At 35.5% G+C, this 19768-nt stretch overlaps 1 protein-coding gene across 3 annotated transcripts in view; it reads left to right on the plus strand.

The window, feature by feature from the left end:
* Positions 1-19768, plus strand: part of LOC118187527 (transmembrane protein 114) — a 174190-nt gene that overhangs the window by 44252 nt on the left and 110170 nt on the right. Inside the window, exon 1 of one of the 3 annotated variants that reach the window (XM_085818882.1) lies at positions 15576-15600. The exons of the other annotated variants lie outside the window; for them this stretch is intronic. The gene's annotated coding sequence lies outside the window, so the exon portion shown is untranslated. Of the gene's footprint in view, positions 1-15575; positions 15601-19768 lie in introns of those variants that run through there. 3 annotated transcript variants of the gene reach the window in all.

Genomic DNA, 19768 nt, shown 5'->3' on the forward strand with positions numbered 1-19768 from the left:
TGACCTTTATTACGAACTTATATGCGTAATACAGAGCGAAAGCAGCGTCTGCTCAGTAAGTTGTAGGACCACCTTGGACGGCGGTACACGAATGATATGTACAGAGTCTATGAGACTACGGATAGGTTCTGAGAAATGGCTCTTCATTCCCTGTCAATTATTTGCCACAGTTTGCCTTCTGTACATGGCAATGGCAGGATATGCAAATGGCGTCCTATCACATCCCAAATATGTTCGATTAATGAGAGATTAGGAGAGAAGATGGCTAGGGAAGAATCTGTACACCTTGCAGAGCACGTTGGCCGATGTGAGCAGTGTGTGGTCGGGTGTTATCCTGGTTTTGAAAGGTATTGAGCACACCCTGAAAGTAGCCGAGTGTCACCGGCCGCAGCATATCATCCACGAATCTCTGAGCCGTCATAATGCCCTGAATACGAACTAAATGTGACCTGAAATCATAGGCAATTACGCCCCGAACCATGATACCGCGTTATCGCACGGTGGGGATAACCACAATTGTTGTGAGATTGGACCTGTCTCCACATCAACGCAATACTCGTACGCAGCGACTATCATTCGAGAAACAGGAGCATGACTCATCAGAGAATAGGACCCCGTACTATTCCGTCTTATACATTGCTCGAGCCCGGCACCACTGCAGACGTTGACGTCTATGATGAGGATCAATGGCAGTCTTCCTAACGGAAGCCACGAGTGCAGGCCACTAGCCACCAATTGAGGAAAAATAGTTCTGGTCGATATGGGAACATCCGGGGTGTCTTGAATATTCCACAGAATGGAGGTAGAAGTGGCTTGCGGGTGCGCCACGGCTTGTGGGCGGATGTGTCGATCCACACGTGCTGACGTCACTCTAGCTGCACCGGCAACCCACGACCTTACCACATTTCCTTGTTCATCCATCGCCGCCTCAGCAGGTGCACTGTGAACGCGTCCAGGTGTGTGTCAGACGAGATTAACGGTATGGACCACCGTGCCCTTCTCAGGGCGATCACCATGCCCCTCGTAAAATCGTCTGTCTTCTGGAACTGCCTCCGTTGACGACGGCCTGCCATTCTCTGCTATTACACTCATTGTTTGAGACAAGAACAAACTTTCTACCGATGATTTCCATATTCCTGCAGGTTCTTTCCCTTACATCTTCTTACCCGTGCGCTGGACAGCTGCGCATTTCACATTATTCGCATTGTTCGGTGACGTGAGTCTACCTGAAATTTGCATATTTTCGGGTCACTCCTTCTTAGTGTTGCATTTTCAATGTCGGGAAGTGTAATATTAAGCGGCATTGTGAGAGAAACATCCAAAGCCAAATGCGGAAAGATAAATTGAATGAATTCGAGAAGATGTTTTGTCTTGAAGTCTTGTCGAAGAATCTTGTAAAGAGATTTGTTGTTTCGAAAGGTATTATTGCTTTCATTCCTGCATGTGCTCTTGTTTTCAATAACTTTATTTCTATTTAATTTTCATTCAGTTCTTCACTATTTACTTTTTTGTTTGCTCAGTCAGTTATTGCAAAGAACTCAAGGGGCTAGTTGCCTAGCGTATGATGTCTTTACGGACACTTTTTAAGGGAAACCAGAGCAAATTCATGCAACAAGGGGGAATAGGGCTTTAAGAAAGTTACTTAGCAGTTTTATTATTCCTGTTGAGTTATTTTACCTATTCGGTTATTCGAAGGTTGCTGTTCATTACTTTTTGCTTTTGTTTATTTTAGATTTTATTGTAATCTCGCATATGAGTTTAGTAATAATAGCAGAATGGCTCAGACTTATGAACACCGGTAATTCGACTCAGATTCAAATCCGGTGAATGAGCTGGCTACATGAGAGGTTTTGTGCTTTTTTACATTTTATAATTTGAATATGAGTTATAGTTAGTTCTACAAAGTCCTCTATGAATCCCTTTAGGTGGATAGTCATCTTATGCTTTGTTTTAATATAACAAATACTATTTACATCTATCTTTCATATATTTTCCAAATTTATCATTTGCTATTCACTGCTTCCCGCACAGTGTTTCTCGTAACTCATTACTTGCCCTTATAATCTGCACTTATAACTCTATTCGCAACTATTATTTACCGTAATACTGAACTATTTCTATCAAACAAACAAGCAAACTGCGTATTTAGAATGTGCACCTTCATCAATATTATATACACATTTTTATTTGTCATTCTGGTATAGCATGCATAACATTTAACTATTGGTAATTTTCACTTATATCAAAATATAATTTTTTAAATATATAAATTTATGTACAGCACGGACGCTAGAATTCACCTGTCATCATTTCTTGTAGATTTCACCCACACTTATTTCTTGTAAGTTCTTTTAGTATTGCAATTAATGTCGACTATCTTGCCATTCTGGCCATTGACTGTTTTTTTTATTTAATTGATCGTTTACTGATGAACTTGGAAAACTGAGTATTAACAAGTTAATAATCTGTCGTTGCGCAATGACGCAATAGTTTGTCAACTTGAGATCACGTTTGAGCAGATGACTCTGATGTAACTTGATGTAATCAATTAATTAAACAGCTTATTTCGATGCAGATAAGATTTTTCGCATTTTGTATGTTGGGACACATATTTTGTTCAGTCACCCTATATGAAGCATTTTGTAATAAAACTATTAAGTAATCTTATCAGGTTCAATGTTCCTTCTAACCTTCTTCGGGAACATACAAGGACCTGACTCGGAACAGAGAGCTTACTAAAGCTATGTTCACTAATTGTGGTAAGTAGACAGGATACAGACGAAGGGTATACAAAACCCTTTATTTTTCTCTATATACAATAACTTCCGTACTTCGGAATACAATGACCCGCCACTCGGGGTCTAACGTAAAAGTATAAAAATAAAACTAAACTCTAATTTAACTCTAGAATAATACACGTGGAAGATTGGCCTTATAATAACAGGAAGCGTATGTAGCACAGAGACTGATTATATTCTTGCAGCTTGAGTGCCCATCTTATTAACCTTGGGGATAAATTTTCCCTGAGTACAATCTAGTTACCGCCGCATGATCAGAGTATACTGTTATCGGCGCCTTTCCAAAATAGACTCGGAACTTTTGCACTGCTAACAGAACTGCAAGTGCCTCTCTCTCGGTCGCGGAATAGTTTCTTTGTGTTTGATTTAAAGTTCGGCTAAAAAATGCCACGGGCTGCTGATTTTGCGAAAGTACCGCTCCTACTGCATAATCCGAAGCATCCGCTGAAATTTCTAAATTTTCATCCTTTTCAGGAAATTTTAACACAGGGACTTGCGTTAATGCTTGTTTTAATTTTTCGAAAGCACTATTGGCTTCGGCCGTCCACGAGAATCTTGCCTTTTTCCTTTTTAATTTTAACAATGGCTCAGCGATAGCCGCAAAATCTTTTATAAAGGACCTATAATATGAACAAAGTCCTAGAAAAGAAGAGAGCTTCTTTGCCGTGTTTGGAGTCGGATACTTTTGTACAGCGATTATTTTTGATTCATCTGTCTCGATCCCTTTTTGAGATATTTTGTAACCTAAATATTTTAATTCAGGGGCTGCAAATGTGCACTTTTCGACATTAACTTTTAGACCGGCCTCATTTAATAAAGAAAACACCTGTCTTAAATCCTGTACATGTTGGTCTAGATTATCACTAGTAATAATGATATTGTCTGAATAGATAAATGTGGACTTTCCAAGAACAGGTCTTAACACAATGTCCATGCATCGCTGAAATGTTGCTGGGGCCCCTGAAAGGCCAAACGGCATACGCAAAAATGCATAAGTGCCAGACTTGGTTATAAAAGCAGTCTTAGGCACGTCCTCAGGCCTCACCCCTATTTGAAAATAACCAGTCGTTAAGTCTAAAGTCGTCATAAATTTGGTTGATTTTATGTTCCTTAAAATTTCTTCTATGATCGGCAACGGATATACCGGATATTTCGTTATGGAATTTAATTTACGGTAATCAATAGCGAATCTCCACCTTTTTGGATGCTCCAAAGGATAATCATTATTTTTCTTACATAAAACCACCGGGCTAGCATAACTACTTGAGATGGGCGTTATGATCTTTTTACGTAGCATATCGGTAATATGCCATTTTATAATTTTTTCCTTATTCTTATCATACCGGTATGGTTTTTGACGAACTGGCAATGCATCTCCGGTGTCAATACTATGGTTAGTAACCTGAGTAAATCCTGGAATATCACTAAATAACGAAGCAAATTCACTTACCACTTGTCGGATTCTATCTTGCTCGTCATTAGGCAGGTGGTCAAGATTTAACCTTGGCGGTTCAACCTTTTCTACACGCACTGGTTTCATTGTCAGCTTAAGGGACGCTTCATTAAAATCCAGTATAGCTTGTGCGTCTGAAAGTAAGTCTATTCCTAAGATCAAATGTGCTTGCAAATTCTTTACTATAAAAAACATCACCTTTACTTGTTCGTCCTTGATACGGATATACAAAGGTACTTTACCTAAGCACTTACATTGTTCTCCTTGCGCCGCTAATACTGTCGTATTATCCGCATTATATATGCGGTATTTGCGAAAATACTTTCTAAAAAAGACTTCTGCCACACAGGAACACTGCGCGCCGGTATCCAGGAGTGCGGTGGCCGGGATATTATTCACCAAGACTTCAATCTTCGGAAGAGTCAAATTTTTCACCATTACTGTATTTAACTTGTAGGAAGAGGGGTTTTCGTGGCCTTCGGATTTCCGCACCCTCTCGTCCGCAGAAATCCGTTTTAGTTTAAATTATTTTTCCTTCCCGTGCTTTCCTTCTTTTTCCCCTGGCCTTGAGACTTTTTTCCTGGGTTGCTATTGAACTGTCGACGTTCGCCGGCTGTTTTTGAATGCTCGGGTTTCCTTGCCCACTGATTCGCTTTTTCTCCGTAGCCATGTGCTTGAGTTTGCTGTAGTCTTGGCGTACCAAATTGGTTTCGCTGTTGATATTGGCGTCTTCTTTCGACGTTCGCCGTTCTTCTACTTTCAAACTGGATTGCTAGCTCAAATAACTTTTCCAGTGTAGTCGGATTTCTTAATTCAATAAAGTCTTGCACTTGGGGCAGTAACCTCGGCAAAATCACTTGAATTATTTCAGGATCCGGACGGTTTCCATACAAGAGCTTGAAAACGTGAATTTTTCTTAAAATAAACCTCGAGAGGTTTTCGATTCTTTGTTGATATATACTAAAAAGTTCCGTTTCTAATTTCGCACGATCCCTTACAACAGGGAAGGCTTTTAGTAGGGCAGTCTTGAAATTTTCGTAAGTATAGGTGGGACTTCCTGCTTGACTCAAGAGACTTCTGCCGATACATTTGAACCAGTTAAGCGCTTGGCCCCTCAAAGCGCTGGTAGCTAAGGTAAATTTTTGAAACTCGTGCACGGCGTAGAGCATGAAGTGGTCATCCAATTTTTCCAAAAACTGGTTACCGGTGAGTTTCCGTTAAACGTTGCTTCTGGTTTCATCGAAGCGCGCATGGTCTGGACGATGTAACCGAATCCTTCCAGGGCGGCAGCTGGCATTTCTGGATTCTGAGCCGTTTCTGCAGGCAGCACAGGTTCTTCTTGAAACTCGGCCATGGTTATTCTTCTTCGTTGGGCGCCACTATCAGGTTCAATGTTCCTTCTAACCTTCTTCGGGAACATACAAGGACCTGACTCGGAACAGAGAGCTTAGAGCTTACTAAAGCTATGTTCACTAATTGTGGTAAGTAGACAGGATACAGACGAAGGGTATACAAAACCCTTTATTTTTCTCTATATACAATAACTTCCGTACTTCGGAATACACTGACCCTCCACTCGGGGTCTAACGTAAAAAAATATAAAAAATAAAACTAAACTCTAATTTAACTTTAGAATAATACACGTGGAAGATTGGCCTTATAATAACAGGAAGCGTATGTAGCACAGAGACTGTGAACACTACAATACGTTTAATTTATCAAGAGGATTAAAACCTCTGGCCTGGAAGGCAAACAGCAGCTGCGTAACTTCTAAGGTAAGCGGCCTGCTTCGAACCTCACTGCTTCCTCTCTCTCTTGCTTGGCAAAAAGCCACAACTTAAGTACTTGGCGTTCGCCAGACAAACTTTGCATAAAAACCTTCACGCTTATAATTCTGGCCGGAAGTAGAAAATAAGAAGTGATAGTAAAGATTTAAAATAAAATAAACGTTAGTAAAACTTAAGATCCTTACAATCTATTTAAAATTCTTCACATTGTTATTAAAATTACAGTGATTTATCGGTCATGCTGATTTAAAATGCTTAAGAATATATGAGAAGAAACGTCTGAATTAAATTATAAATTTAATTTCCTTCTAATTATAAAGGTGTGCACAAAAATTCGAAAGAAAGGCAGAGATCTCACAGATTTTCATCTACCAATCTAGCAAGTGCGAAAGTATTAAACGACAGGCGCCGGAAAGGTCGGTGAAAATGCTCTTTCTATCCCAAACAGACGAAAGAATCGATTTTCCGGAGGAGTGGTAAAGCAACAGAGGCAAGCGATGCTGTAAATCATGGGCTATCAAGTCTTCTGTTTACGACTTTATGCATTCCATTAGGATCCATTTCTGAGCAAAGCGAGCTCAGAAAACTGAGATTCAGCCAACCGTAATCCTCCTTCTCCGGACAGTAGATGTACGAATAAAATACCTTTCTCTCCTATTTTACCTTTACGAGAGTGAAAGTTTATCCTATACTGCAGGCACAGAGAGTGAATCAGCGAAATGTTGGAAAGATGGAGTAAATAAATAAACTAGAGGAAAGAATTTGTAGATGGCAAATTTTAAAGTTGCAAGAAAAGTATAAAAGCACAATTATATATAGAGAGTTGCTTGAAATAAATTTTAGAAAATAGTCTGAAAGAATTGGAAACCAACAAGAAAAAATAACTTTAAATATGAAGAAATAGGATACGGTTTGTAATCATTTATAGTTCATACATTTCTCGTTAAAGCTAAGGCAAAACATAATTCATTTAGGCATCCATAAAGTTGTAAAAAAAGTTCCAAGTTTACATTCATTTTGGCTTATTACTATAGAATGAGCTTGGACTAGTATCAGAGAAGCATATTCCTCTAAGCTTATTAAAAATAATGCTAGTCAATGATAATGTTTACTTGAATTTTTTTAACTCATTGTACTTTCATAAATTAATACGTATTATACTGAAGTACTTATTTGTTTATTTAACTAATTATGGCACACCGTACAATGACTATCTGGTTAAAGCGAGGAATATTTTTGTGGCATTAAATATCTTATTTAATAATCGTAATTATAAGATAAAACGCAGTTGCAGATCAGGCATTAATTATTGTATAATCGTAAAACTTTTCTGTTTAGCAGTATTCTCATAATATTACTAATTAAAAGACAGTAAAAACTGTAATAAGAGTTTGAATGTTCTAAGTAGTACTGAAGCTTTTATCACAAGATAAATCTTTCTTGTGATAAAAGAAATCATCATCTACTTCTCCTGTTTATTTTCAATAAGTCTCTTGGTTTTCTATAATTAGCTAACAAAAAATAAAAGAGATTTTAAAAATGAATAAATAAAAGTGAAAAATATCAAAAGAGCGTAAAATTGTTACGCAAGTATGACTCTATAAGTCTTTTAAATAGATTAATTCGGTGGTCTCGAACACAAATCGCATTCAATTGCACTAAATTAAAAGCAACCGTCGGGTTAAAACATACACAGATTATCACAAAAAAAAAAAAAAAAAAAAAAAAAAAAAAAACTGAAATGTTTCAGATTTTAAATTACGTCCAAAGGGGCGTTTTTTAACATTTTGTGTGTTACCTTTCTTTATTAAATATCATGTTCCTCGCACTTAAACCATAAGATCCAGTGCAACAGCAATATCGCAAATTAGTTTTAAAACGAGCATATCTTTAGAATTTCCGATACAGAGACTCACGCGCTGGAGATAAAAATGTTTTTTCTGCACAACGTTGCCATTGCTCGCTTTGAAATCCTTGAGTTTGTTAATCAAAAATTCGTCAAAGTTTTAAAAAATAGGAAATCGATCATAAAACAAATTTCAAATTTCAAATTTGGTCTTCCACATGCTCATATTCGTTGGAGGATTACGTTATTCAAAATTCGATGACTCTATGTACCGTTATTTTATGACAATGTGAGAAATATACGTACATTTACGCAGATTTTCATTATTTAATTTCTTCAAATATAATGGCAACAGTTTGAAAAGTGAACCGACATTTATCCGTCCGACGCAAAATGCCAAAACGAAACTAATAGTCCTTCGGGATTCAAATCCCTTTGGACTAAAAAGAAAAAAAACCTGAAAGTTTTCAGATTTTGTATATCGTTTCGTGCACTATCTTTATTTATTAAATATCATGTTCTTCGCACTTAAACCACATAAAATTCAATTCAACAGCAATATTACAAAATATTTAAAAACAGCATATCTGTAGATTTTCCATCAATCTCGTACGTAGGAGATAAAATTGTTTTTACGTACAGTGTTGCCATTGCTCGATTTGCAATGGTTGAGTTTGTTAATCAAAAGTTCATTAACGTGTTATAAAATGTAAAATAGATAAAAAAAACAAATTCGAAATTCAGAATTCAGAATTCAGGCTTCCAGGTGCCCATGTTCGGATGGAAGACTAATGCTATTCAATGTTTGATGGGTTTACGTACCGTCATTTTTTCACAATGCGAGAAACATACATACGTTCATGCAGTTGCTTTATTATTTAATTTCTTTAAATGTGATACAGGACGGTAACATTTGGTGGCAACAATTTTAAATGTGATACACCATTTATAGTGAACCGACGCAAAATGCCCTTTCGAAACTAATAGCCCTTCTGAGCTAACGCTTTGGGCAAAACAAGGAAAACATCCAAATTTATATTTATTCTCAGTTCAAGTCTGAAGGTTGGTACCTGCCAGAAATTTCTACTAGCTCGATTTTGTAATTCAAATGTATTATCAATTAAATATTAAATTTTAGCCTGAAATTTTATTTCCAGTTATTGCGGTATGTTAAATTAATTGCTAAATAACTTGCAAGTGTACAGTGACAGAATCCCAGCCTGTTAATTTCTTCTCTTTTATTGCATTGCCTACAGCAGAATATAAAAAAACGCTTTTAAGAAATAAATTTTTATGTAGCGCTAGAGTTGTCTTAGACCTTCCATATAACAGATGGTATTTTCATGACGACCCTAATCTGAAATGACGACGTTTTCATATCACCCGACGTCTTTAGTGATGACGTTTTCAAACTATCCGAACGTCCAGGAATTTAACGCGGCTCGATGAAGAGAAAATGAAAGAAGACAATTAACTGAAACCCAAAGAGAAAAACTCAGTGATCTGTTAACGTAATACGAGTCTGTGTTCCAAACAGGTTGAGAATCAACTCCTTGTGTTGTTGAGCACCATATAAGTACCGGCTTTCTGCAGAAACCAATGTATGGTACACGTATTAATTTAGACGTCAAACAACAAAAATCAACGTTATATTTGCAAATTTTCACAGGACTAGTTTCGATAGTTTTACCGAACCATCATCCTTAGCTGCCAAACCGCAAATGAACGAGATAAGATAAGAATGGATGGAAAGAAGTTAAGCTACTGGCGCCATCTATTCATGAAACGAGAACTAAACATAATTTCCTTAAAGGCTGAAGGCAAGGATTGATTGTAATTAGGGTCGATTAAGGAACAGAAAGATTTTTATGAATGTGAAACGCATCTAGAAAATCTAATTCACCGATGGAAGATGTTTTTGAATAATTTTGGCTGCAGAAAAATTGAAAGTGTGATTTTCGGACACACAATTCCGGGCAACAGAAGACTTCTGTGTTTCATTTTTTCTAACATATGTGTCATGTTTCTTACTCGAAATTTTAAGGCTGTCTTAGTTTGACCAATGCAAATTAAACCACACTGGCAAGGAATCCTGTAAATACCCCAGGTATTCATATCCGGAATGGGGTTCTTGAGTATGGAACTCGGAATTTTATCGATAGGAAAATAAATGACCCGAAAGTTAAATTTCTGTAAAATACGTGCAGTTTTATAGCTCATTGAAGAAATATGCTGGAAAGGAAGGAATGACAGCAGAATTCTGATAATCTCTTAAAACAAGAGTGTGCCTTTTGGTGTGTTGTGATTAGAATTTTTTAACTGCTTGATTAATAATGTTGGGTAAAAGCCCCTGTCAATAGCTACTGTTTTTATATAATTTAGTTCTTGATCAGAAGCCAATATGGAGCAGCAAACTTGAAGTGAACGGAAAACATAGGAATAAAATGAAACTAACTTTTGTTTAGTCGGATGACATGACAGTCGTCTTTATTTAGTCGGATGACATTATCTTAATTATATGTTCAACGCTTTGAAATGCTTGCTGTTGATTTATTTCGTTCAAAACCTGAAAATAACAATGGGGAAAAGGGATTTTTGTAGATGAACACTGCAACATGAAATTGCTGGAACGTTTCGCTTTACCCGCTGCTTCTTTAAAGGAATGTGCCATTACATTAATGGAAGAGGATATGAATCGCCTCAGAAGCCAAATAATGGATAATGGAACTCAGTTCGTCAGCGCTAGCATGCAGTAAGTGTGTTTTCTTCCTTTTAAATTGACCAAGTTTTCTGTCCACTATATCCCCCCCTCGAGCAAATCCAGTATGGCGGAAGAACAGGGATTTGAAACTAAGGTTAGCCATACATGTGGGCGATAAATAGGCTTCTTGAGCAGGAAAAAACCTCCGGGAATTCGTATCGCAATGAAGACTAACAAATGCGAAACCACCGGCCAAACTGTTGCGTTAATCCAATTTCTTAGAGAGCTACGTACCCAAGACGATGTTACATGTGATCTTAGGCATGCTATCTCCAACGATAATTTTGTAGCGAAATTTACCCTACATTTGAAGAGATTTGCCACCACAGTCAACCAGTTAAAGGAACTAGTTGAAAAGAAACAAGAGTATCGATAACAACATGCTAATACAACCTGGAAACCAATTTAAAGCGGAAGTTCGAGTTTGTACTTCCAAGCACCCTATGAGCAAATCTGCCAAATAGAAAACATCTAAGTTTGTGCCTTGTCAAGACGGTCGTTACGTTATTATGACTCTATGCTCACCAACTACCTATGAGGTTTCAAACTTAAGTGAGTCAGATACTTTATAAATAAGTACAAATACTTTACTATATTATTTATAAATAAGTACAAGTACTTTACAAATAAGATACTTAATAAATTTAATTTATAAGTGAGTCAGATACTACATTATGTGTTTATCATTCCTTGGCCTGAAGACCTGGATTTGACTCAAATTCATTACCTCTTCAACCTCTTTGCAGAAGAAGAGGTCCCAGGAGACCTACTGCTGGTTCCTCATCGGGACGATGTCAGATCCAAAGAAGGAGGCTGTAATAAATCAAAACAAAACACTATTAACTTTTCTTACCTCATTTTTTGCCCCCCTCCTAAAAGTTTGGAGGCGCCATGCCATAACGCTATGTAAAGCTTATATTAGGATTCCTTGACTGTTGACCAATGGAATAATTTTAGATTACGTACCCTGACGAATCAGTCTAAAGTTATTAAATTAGCAATATCATTATACTTGTTTATTTTATATTTGTTTACATATGATTCCTTTTAACTTTTATCCTAGCCAACATTAATTTTAGTTATAGGCTTTAAGAAGTTCGCTTCTTTATTCTTACCTTAGCGTTATATTTCTTAAACCAATTGGTCCAGGATGTTTTAATTTAATTTAATTGCTTTAAATAGCAATTTTAGCCACGTTAGCGGTGGATAATAGTTTTGAAAGTCTATCTTAACAACTTTGGGCATCTTCTTATTAATCCTAGATATGCAAAATAAATGTATTGCTATATGATAAACCTTGTGTGTTTTTGCGATTTGTTAAGTAACCTCAAGCTTAATTCTATTTGGAAGCCATCGGATCGTCGAATTAAGAATTTGGTAAATATTTTGTTCGAATATTAAGGATTATTACAGGCTTATAAGTATGGAGCTTACTGAATTTTGGTTACTTAGTGCTTAAAATTAAAATATTAAGTTAAGTTAAATGGCTGAAGTTGATCTTCTATTCATAAGGTGGTGTGGTGTATTTAATTATGGCAAAGCACACTAGGGCTATCTGCCTAAGAGGAGGGATGCCTTCGTGGAGGACTTTCTAATGGAAACTGGCTCGTATACACGTTACACATGGGGAAAACCACGAAAACACCCATGCAGCCAGCCCGTTCGCGGGATTCGAACCTCAGACCGAACTACCAGTGTTCAGCTACTTTACCGCTCGGCCGCTGGTGGGCCGTTCTATTCTTAAGGACTAGTAACGGATTTATTATGCATTAAATTTAGTCTTGTATCTAACATGCTAGTTACTGAATTTCCAAGAACAGTGTTTAAAAGTTTACTGGGAGTTAAGCTATCTCTAGTTTTTAGGAAATTATTGTGTATTGATACTTGTGTGAATTTTGCGTATCAGGTAAACTTAATTAAATATAACAAAGAACACGAGATATATTTATTTAAGAGAAGGCCTGCCTTCTTGGAATACTTTCTAAATGGAAAATGGCGCATGTTCACATTATACATGGAGAAAATCCCGAAAATTAACCATGCAGCCGATCTACTCCCAGTATTCAGTAGTCGTAACCTCTTTAGCCATCGGTGGGATCTTTTGTCTTCAAATAATTATGTTTTCATGAGTTATAGAGATAGACATTCGAGATTCAGACTGAAAGTGACGGTATACAAAAATTATTTTGATTAATATGAAGGCACTCGGAGGAATACACTTTAGCTTATGTTTCTTGACAAAATCTAAATTAAATACTGTTTTTAATATCAGTCACCAGCCTGATAGTATTTATGTCTTAAAAAGTCCAGCACACGCCACCAAAAGTTAGGCACTTAAAAATTATTCCTCGGTAGCTTTTTTTGTGAAGAAAATGTTCGTATTGAGTCCAAAATATAAATAATTTCGTTCAGTTTCGTGACTTCAGAAAACGAAGGTGTTTTCTCTCAAGAAAAGAATCACGTTAAATCTACATGTACCTTGTTTTTGCTAGATAAAGTCTCAGAGCAGAATTATTGAAATCTGGATTCGCTCAGCAATAAGCATCTGTTTATGCAGAGAGAAAGTTCTTCGATCCCTAATTGAAGCCCGAGTATTTACAGAGATACCCTTGTTGACAATGAATGAATTTCATATTCGAAAATGATTATAATTCAATAACAATAAATTTGCAAAATTTTAAGAACATTTCTTGAAGCAAATATTTTTACTTTCAATGAAATTTAACAGAGAGTGTAAGAAAGTAAACCAAAGACGGACATTTGGTACATGTTGTTTGGTTGTCTTTTTCGAAATGTAACTCTGCATGTTCTTTCAATAGCTATTTATTTAGAAATTTAACTTTTTCTTATATGATTGAAGTTAAATTCAACTACACTAGATAAGTAAAATCAAACATTAAAAACATCTTAATCACATTAACGCTGCAAATATTCATAAAAGTTATTAAATGGGTGCATTATAAATTACATGTTTTTTTTTTTTCTATATCAGTTCGATATATTGTTGGAAAATAAAACGAAGATTAAAATTTTCAAAAAATGCTTTTAATACTTCTAAATACCGCAATCAAGTTACAGATTGATTAAATATGAAAGAACAGACAATTTACATTTTGCGAAGCATTAGTATATGAAATCAAGCTATGTGTGAGTTCACAGGAAGATCGTTTAATGCAATGGCAACATTTGGCAAGGCAAGCAGATGATGTACAGCAGTATTATATAAATTAAGATTTAAAAATTTCAGAAAAAACCCACTAAGGATTTTAAAATGTAATTTGCAAGTTTCTTATTATAGAAAAAATCTGGGAAAATTATTCTTTCGCATATTATACTGCATTTTCAGTCTGTCCAATCACAAAGAAAATGAGTTTTTTTTAACACTAGGCGTATTATAATATTTCTGTTTATCTTATTATTTCTGACAAGACTGAAGTTTAAGAACTATGTTTTAGCATAACAGAGAAGGTTTTCTTTTAACTTATAATTGCTTGAAATAAGAATTTAAAGTGTAAAATAAAACTTCATATCCACTTTAAAAAAAATGAATACAAAAAATTTAAAAAACGGAAAGAGATAAAACACTTTTGTTCCTTGCAAATTTTTTTAGAGCGCAGCAATTAATATTATGTCTTTTGAAATTGAAATTTGGCTGAGAGATTTAATTAATTTTATAAAAACACTTTTTTTACAGTCTTTACCTAATAACTTAGTTTTTAAGAAGCTAGTGATGCTGATCGGAAGCAAAAGCCCCAAAATAACTAATAACACCGATTTTCTTTTGTCAAATGAGAATTACGAGCTTTATATGCAATAAATAGGTTGGTGCTGGTATTAAGTTGGATAACAGGTTTCTTGTTGTCATTATTCGATTGAAGGAAATAATGCCGAAACCTAATAACAAAATCACTGCAGGTACAAGTATAAATCGAGCAGGGCACCTAAATTTCATTTCTGGTTATACTGGTATAGTTCTGCTGCTCTAGCTATTGAGCTACGTCAGAGATTTGATGGAGAACACTGCGAGGAACTATCCGAGGAACTCTCATTCCCCTTTCCTCTACAGCCGACCTTCGGTTTCCCGTGTATTGTAAGTGCCCCAGATCGCGCAGACACTATACTTTCATGGGTTTTTCCGGATTTACCACTGGTTATACGGGTAAACTGTGCATCTCAGGAGGACGATCTGATAGCCTGTCACCTCTCTTTCCTTACCACCAAACCACTGGAGAGACTTTCGGTTCGTCAATATTTTGAGTCTCTCCACGCGGTGCAGATATTTACAAACACGATGCCTTCTCTAGAATTCGAGCATAGGCCCCTCGGTACTGCAGTCAGCGTCACTAGTCATTATACAGATCAGGGGGTCAGAAATTTATTAGAGGAACACATCACATAACACACAGTCTTACATATAACGGGGCTTTACAGTCATATTTTAAATACACGCTTGTTTTACTCCTCCTAATTCAACTCGAGCTTCATTATTATTTATCGTATCATGTTGCTTACGCATATATATATATATATATATTTAATTTGATAAAGTTGAATGGAACATCACGCTGTTTTAGAATTTTAATTTCCTTTAAGACGTGTTTTGCATCTAATCTGAGAGATTTATGATTCATTTTTAATTCTCTTCCTTTTTTTATACTTTTGTAAGTTTTCTTCCTGTTTTTTTGTGCATTTTGAAACAAATCATTTTTTTAAATGTATACAACATAATTATATATTACTTTCTAATAGGTAATGTTTTGGGGTACTTTTCCATTAGTAACATTCTCTCAGGAAATGTTTATCTCCAGACTGCGATTCTTTGTGAAACGAAGTTGCTATTCAAAGTGAAAGACCCACTAAAGTCGTTTTCAGATTTCGTCTGTTGACAGATGACACAGAGCATTTAATGTCACATGCTGTAGCAGTAATATATTTACGAAGCGTTAAAGAAGCAAGTATGTTATAATCAAATTCATATGAATGCTTTTAAATTCTACCGAAAATAAAAGTCTTTATTTCCACAATTTATTTTACTAAAATAAAAGTTATATAATTGGTATCAATTCAGCGTCCAGTTTTTTTTCCAACTGACTGAGAGCAAATGATTTTTGAGCTAATATGCACCGATGCTGGTGACAGATTAGAAGTTCTTATTATGTGTTGTAGAGACATTAGGATTTTTTGGAAAAAGACAAGATGAAAAATTAGCAACACCTTCGCCGGGAATCGAACCGGAGACCTCTGTAATACGCACCCAGCGTGCATACCACTACACCACGGCGGCAAGCTAAGAAGGTGGGAGAAATACTTTATATACTCCCCCTTTTAAAGGGTGACTGGGGTTTTTAGAGGACCCAGTCACCAACTCCTGGGTGTGGAGAATCATCATCCACCACCCTTTTAGTTCGGACGCCACTGTAGAGACATTAGGATTTTTTGAAGCAGACAAGATGAAAAATTAGCAACACCTTAGTCGGGAATCGAACTGCGGACCTCTGGAATACGAACCCAGCGTGCAGACCACTACACCACGAAGACACGCTAAGAAGGTGGGAGAAATACCTTATAGTGTGAGCAATGACTCATAGTGGTTGATTAAAATATTAGCACACAAATCATCTCATAATCTTTGTCGTATAAACTGAACAAGTAAGACATTTATAGCCCAATGAATTTTTCGCATAGTAATTCAATACTGTTCCTAAAGAATTAAAAATATTATTAGTATTATCTTAGTAATTGAAAAAAAGTAGAAAGTATTTGCATGCGCATGATTTGAATTGAGGGGAAGATGGTAATAGTGATGATGGTTATGCAGATAAACATAATTATATAGATATTCCCTGAGTACAGTAGAAAATATGAAATATGAAATCTTTTTAACCTAAGAAAGTGTGAAAAATATTAGAATTCTGATATGTTTGTTGATACTAAATAAAATGGATTCAAAATTAATGAATGAAAGAAAATTCTTCTCAAGTTTGCGTGATCTGAAGAAATTATATTCAGAAATCGGGGAAATTACAGCCGGTTTTTAAATCGAGAGTAGTTAGAAGAAAGTAATAAATCAGCGAATATAAATGAGAAAAAAGACTTGTCTTCGCAAAACAATATTTGCGGATTTTTCTCAAAAATAATGTTTTCAAATAAAAGCAAATTCACTAAAGTAAGTTTGCAGTGAGTTGCAATGACGAACATTTAGTCAGGAGGAAGCTCACTACTGAACTGCGTGAAGAAAATATTCAAACTATGGCAAAATATTGGGTTAATTGAGCAAAAGTATAGAACTATATGTCGGCTAATGGTGTGGGAAACCCTGTATTTATAAGGAATGCAATGGAAAGTATGGCACATTCTAAGATCAGTCTTTAGCAAAGTACAGATAAACCATATTTAAGTCATGACATTCATTTTCATCAGGGCAATAACCTGATCCATACGGCTTATCTTGCCCATTTATCGTTATGTGTATCATATATCCCGCCTCTACAGTATCCCCTAGATTTAAATCCCTTTGGAAATTTGAGGAATGAATTAGATAACAGAGTGAATAAATATCAGATATAGAACTGGGAACATTTCTAGATCTTTTCAAAAACGGGGTTTCAGAAACTGTGAAAATCTTTCGGCTAAACTTGTAGAGACATTAGATATTTTGAAATGAGATTAGAATATTAGAAAATGAGCAATGCTCTCACCGGAAATCGAATCATGGACCTCTCGAATACGCGCCGAGCATGCTGACCATTAATTACACTACGAAAGCACGCTAAGAAGGCGGGAGAAATACCTTTTAAGCTAATATTTTCTATGGCAAAGAGACCAAGATTTGCAGTAAAGAATCTAGGTTTCGCAACAAAATGTCAGCATATTAGCAAATAAAAATAAGCATTTCATGATTTTGTTTACAAGTTATACTTTTGTTTTCAATTTTGATGAGTGTGAAAATTTTGAATTTTTAGTTTATATTTTGATTGTGTATTCTGTATTATTTTGAGCTATGCGTACAGGGTTATAATTTTAGCTCGCACTGCTATTCAGTGATTGTGTTTTAAAATTATCTCCCAAAGTAATTCACATGTACACACACCGCCAAAGCAAAACATGAAATACATCGTTGCTGCTGTTGTTTAATTAAGTATTGTAAGAATTATTTGCGGAAGGAGAAAGATGCCAACGTGATAGATTTTCTTAAGAGGAAGTGGTGATATTTATGTTGTTCGGGGAAATTGCATATGAAATTTGTTTTCATTTCATACGACCACGCCTACGCAGCCATTCCATCTGCTGGAATTCAAACCTTCAAGAATTTTTATCCATTCAGTCATTTTTGGACTTTATGTTACGAGTAATAATACTGAATTATTCATGTTGCATTGCGTAATCTACTGGCATTATACAAATTCATGTTACATTTTGTTCGTGTAAATTGAAATTAAGTTTCTTTATATTGCACGTATTTATGAATTCGCATACAGTTAATTAATATATTGCATTAATATATTGCACGAACGTCAAATTCGCTTTCCGCAAAGTTAACTTTTTATGGAAAAAATGTGTTAGGTATAATTCAGATTAAGTAAGTAAGTAAAGTATAATTTAAGCCTAAGTATTGTTGTAATTAAAAGGGAGAAACGTGAATTGAATGTTCATTGAAAGAATTTTTATTGCTGCTTATTAAATACGTGACTTTTTATGACTTTTTACTCCCTTGCACGAAGTAAAAAGAAAGTAATTGCAATCGCGAAATATTGCGGGGATCATATTTCAACGAAAATATCCTTTTGACCGCTATCGAATGCAATTTAACGATGGTTGACGTGACATCTGCACGTAAGGACAAAATAAAGGACATCCCCCCCAAAAAAAAATTATGAAACTGATTTAGAATGGATTCTGAAGAGACTTTTTCTTGGCGTCTGTAAGTACGTGTACGTACGTAAGTACGTATGTATGCATGTATCTCGCATAACTCAAAAACGAGTAGCCTCAGAACGTTGAAAATTTGTATACTGGACTGCAATAACAATATATGTGCACCTCCCATTTTGGTTGCAATCGGCCGCACCAAAAGTATATATATACACTCTTTTACTAGGCTCGACGAGCTCCGTTTCTTTATTCTTATATGTTTGTAAATTGTGCATTTTTGGCTTTAAAAATAATTAAATTATGTTGTTCTTATCTTCCGGTTAAGGTTTTTGATGTCTTTAGTTAACCTGCATATTATAGTTGTAGAACTATCAACAATTTAAAAGTTGTTTACGTGCAGGTAAGCCTAATTTGTTTAACACAGCAGTCATATTTGTTTACATTTGAAGCTTAGCAGAATAGCGGATTTGTTGCCAATCTAGAGAAACTAACCTTCGCAAAAGAAAAAAGGAACGTCTTCTTTCATTATTGCGAATTAAATTATACTTAATTCATTCTGGAATTATCACTTAAGTTATTTAATTATCTTATATATTGACTCAGCATAGCGTCCACAACAAATTAAGGCAATTTCCAAGTCTTCAGTGTCTTTTTGCCGAGTAAGACCAAACGTCAACTTTCAGTTTTGTGCACCGAAAAATCTGCCTTCTTGCCCACTGGCCGAATGGCTTGTTTTTGCGTAGAAACTGTAGTTTTAACTGTAAAAATTGTTTTTGCTGTACCTTGTGTTTTATGTTTTTCTATATCTTTCAATTTTTAATGAAAACATTTCGTCTGTGAAAAACTGTTTCTTTTTTATTTGTTTAATTTCTTTTATACATCATTTTAGATTTATTATAGTATTTGAATAGAACGTGTGGTAATTATTCAGATGATATCATTTTTGTGCACTTTGAGTTATAAAATGATTGAGATGTAACGCTGTTAAGTGAACTTAGCGCTAAAGTGTTGCTATGGTAAATAAATATAGTGAACTTTAAAGAGTGCATTTATTCTATGTTGGTTTATGCGCTATCGATGAGGTAGATTTAATTCAAAATTCGTTAAGTGCGTGGATTCAATATGTTTAAATGAAATGCAGGAAAATTGCGTAAAATTTACTATTCTGCTCAAGGAAGTCATCTGGTGTACACATCAATTTTTTTTTTTTTTTAAGTGGATGATTTTTGCTCGGAGTGCAATAAATGACGC

Source organism: Stegodyphus dumicola, chromosome 6 (genome assembly GCF_044657685.1).
Source record: "Stegodyphus dumicola isolate Sdum_Otavi_A_Nest chromosome 6, ASM4465768v1".
NCBI lineage: Eukaryota > Metazoa > Arthropoda > Arachnida > Araneae > Eresidae > Stegodyphus > Stegodyphus dumicola.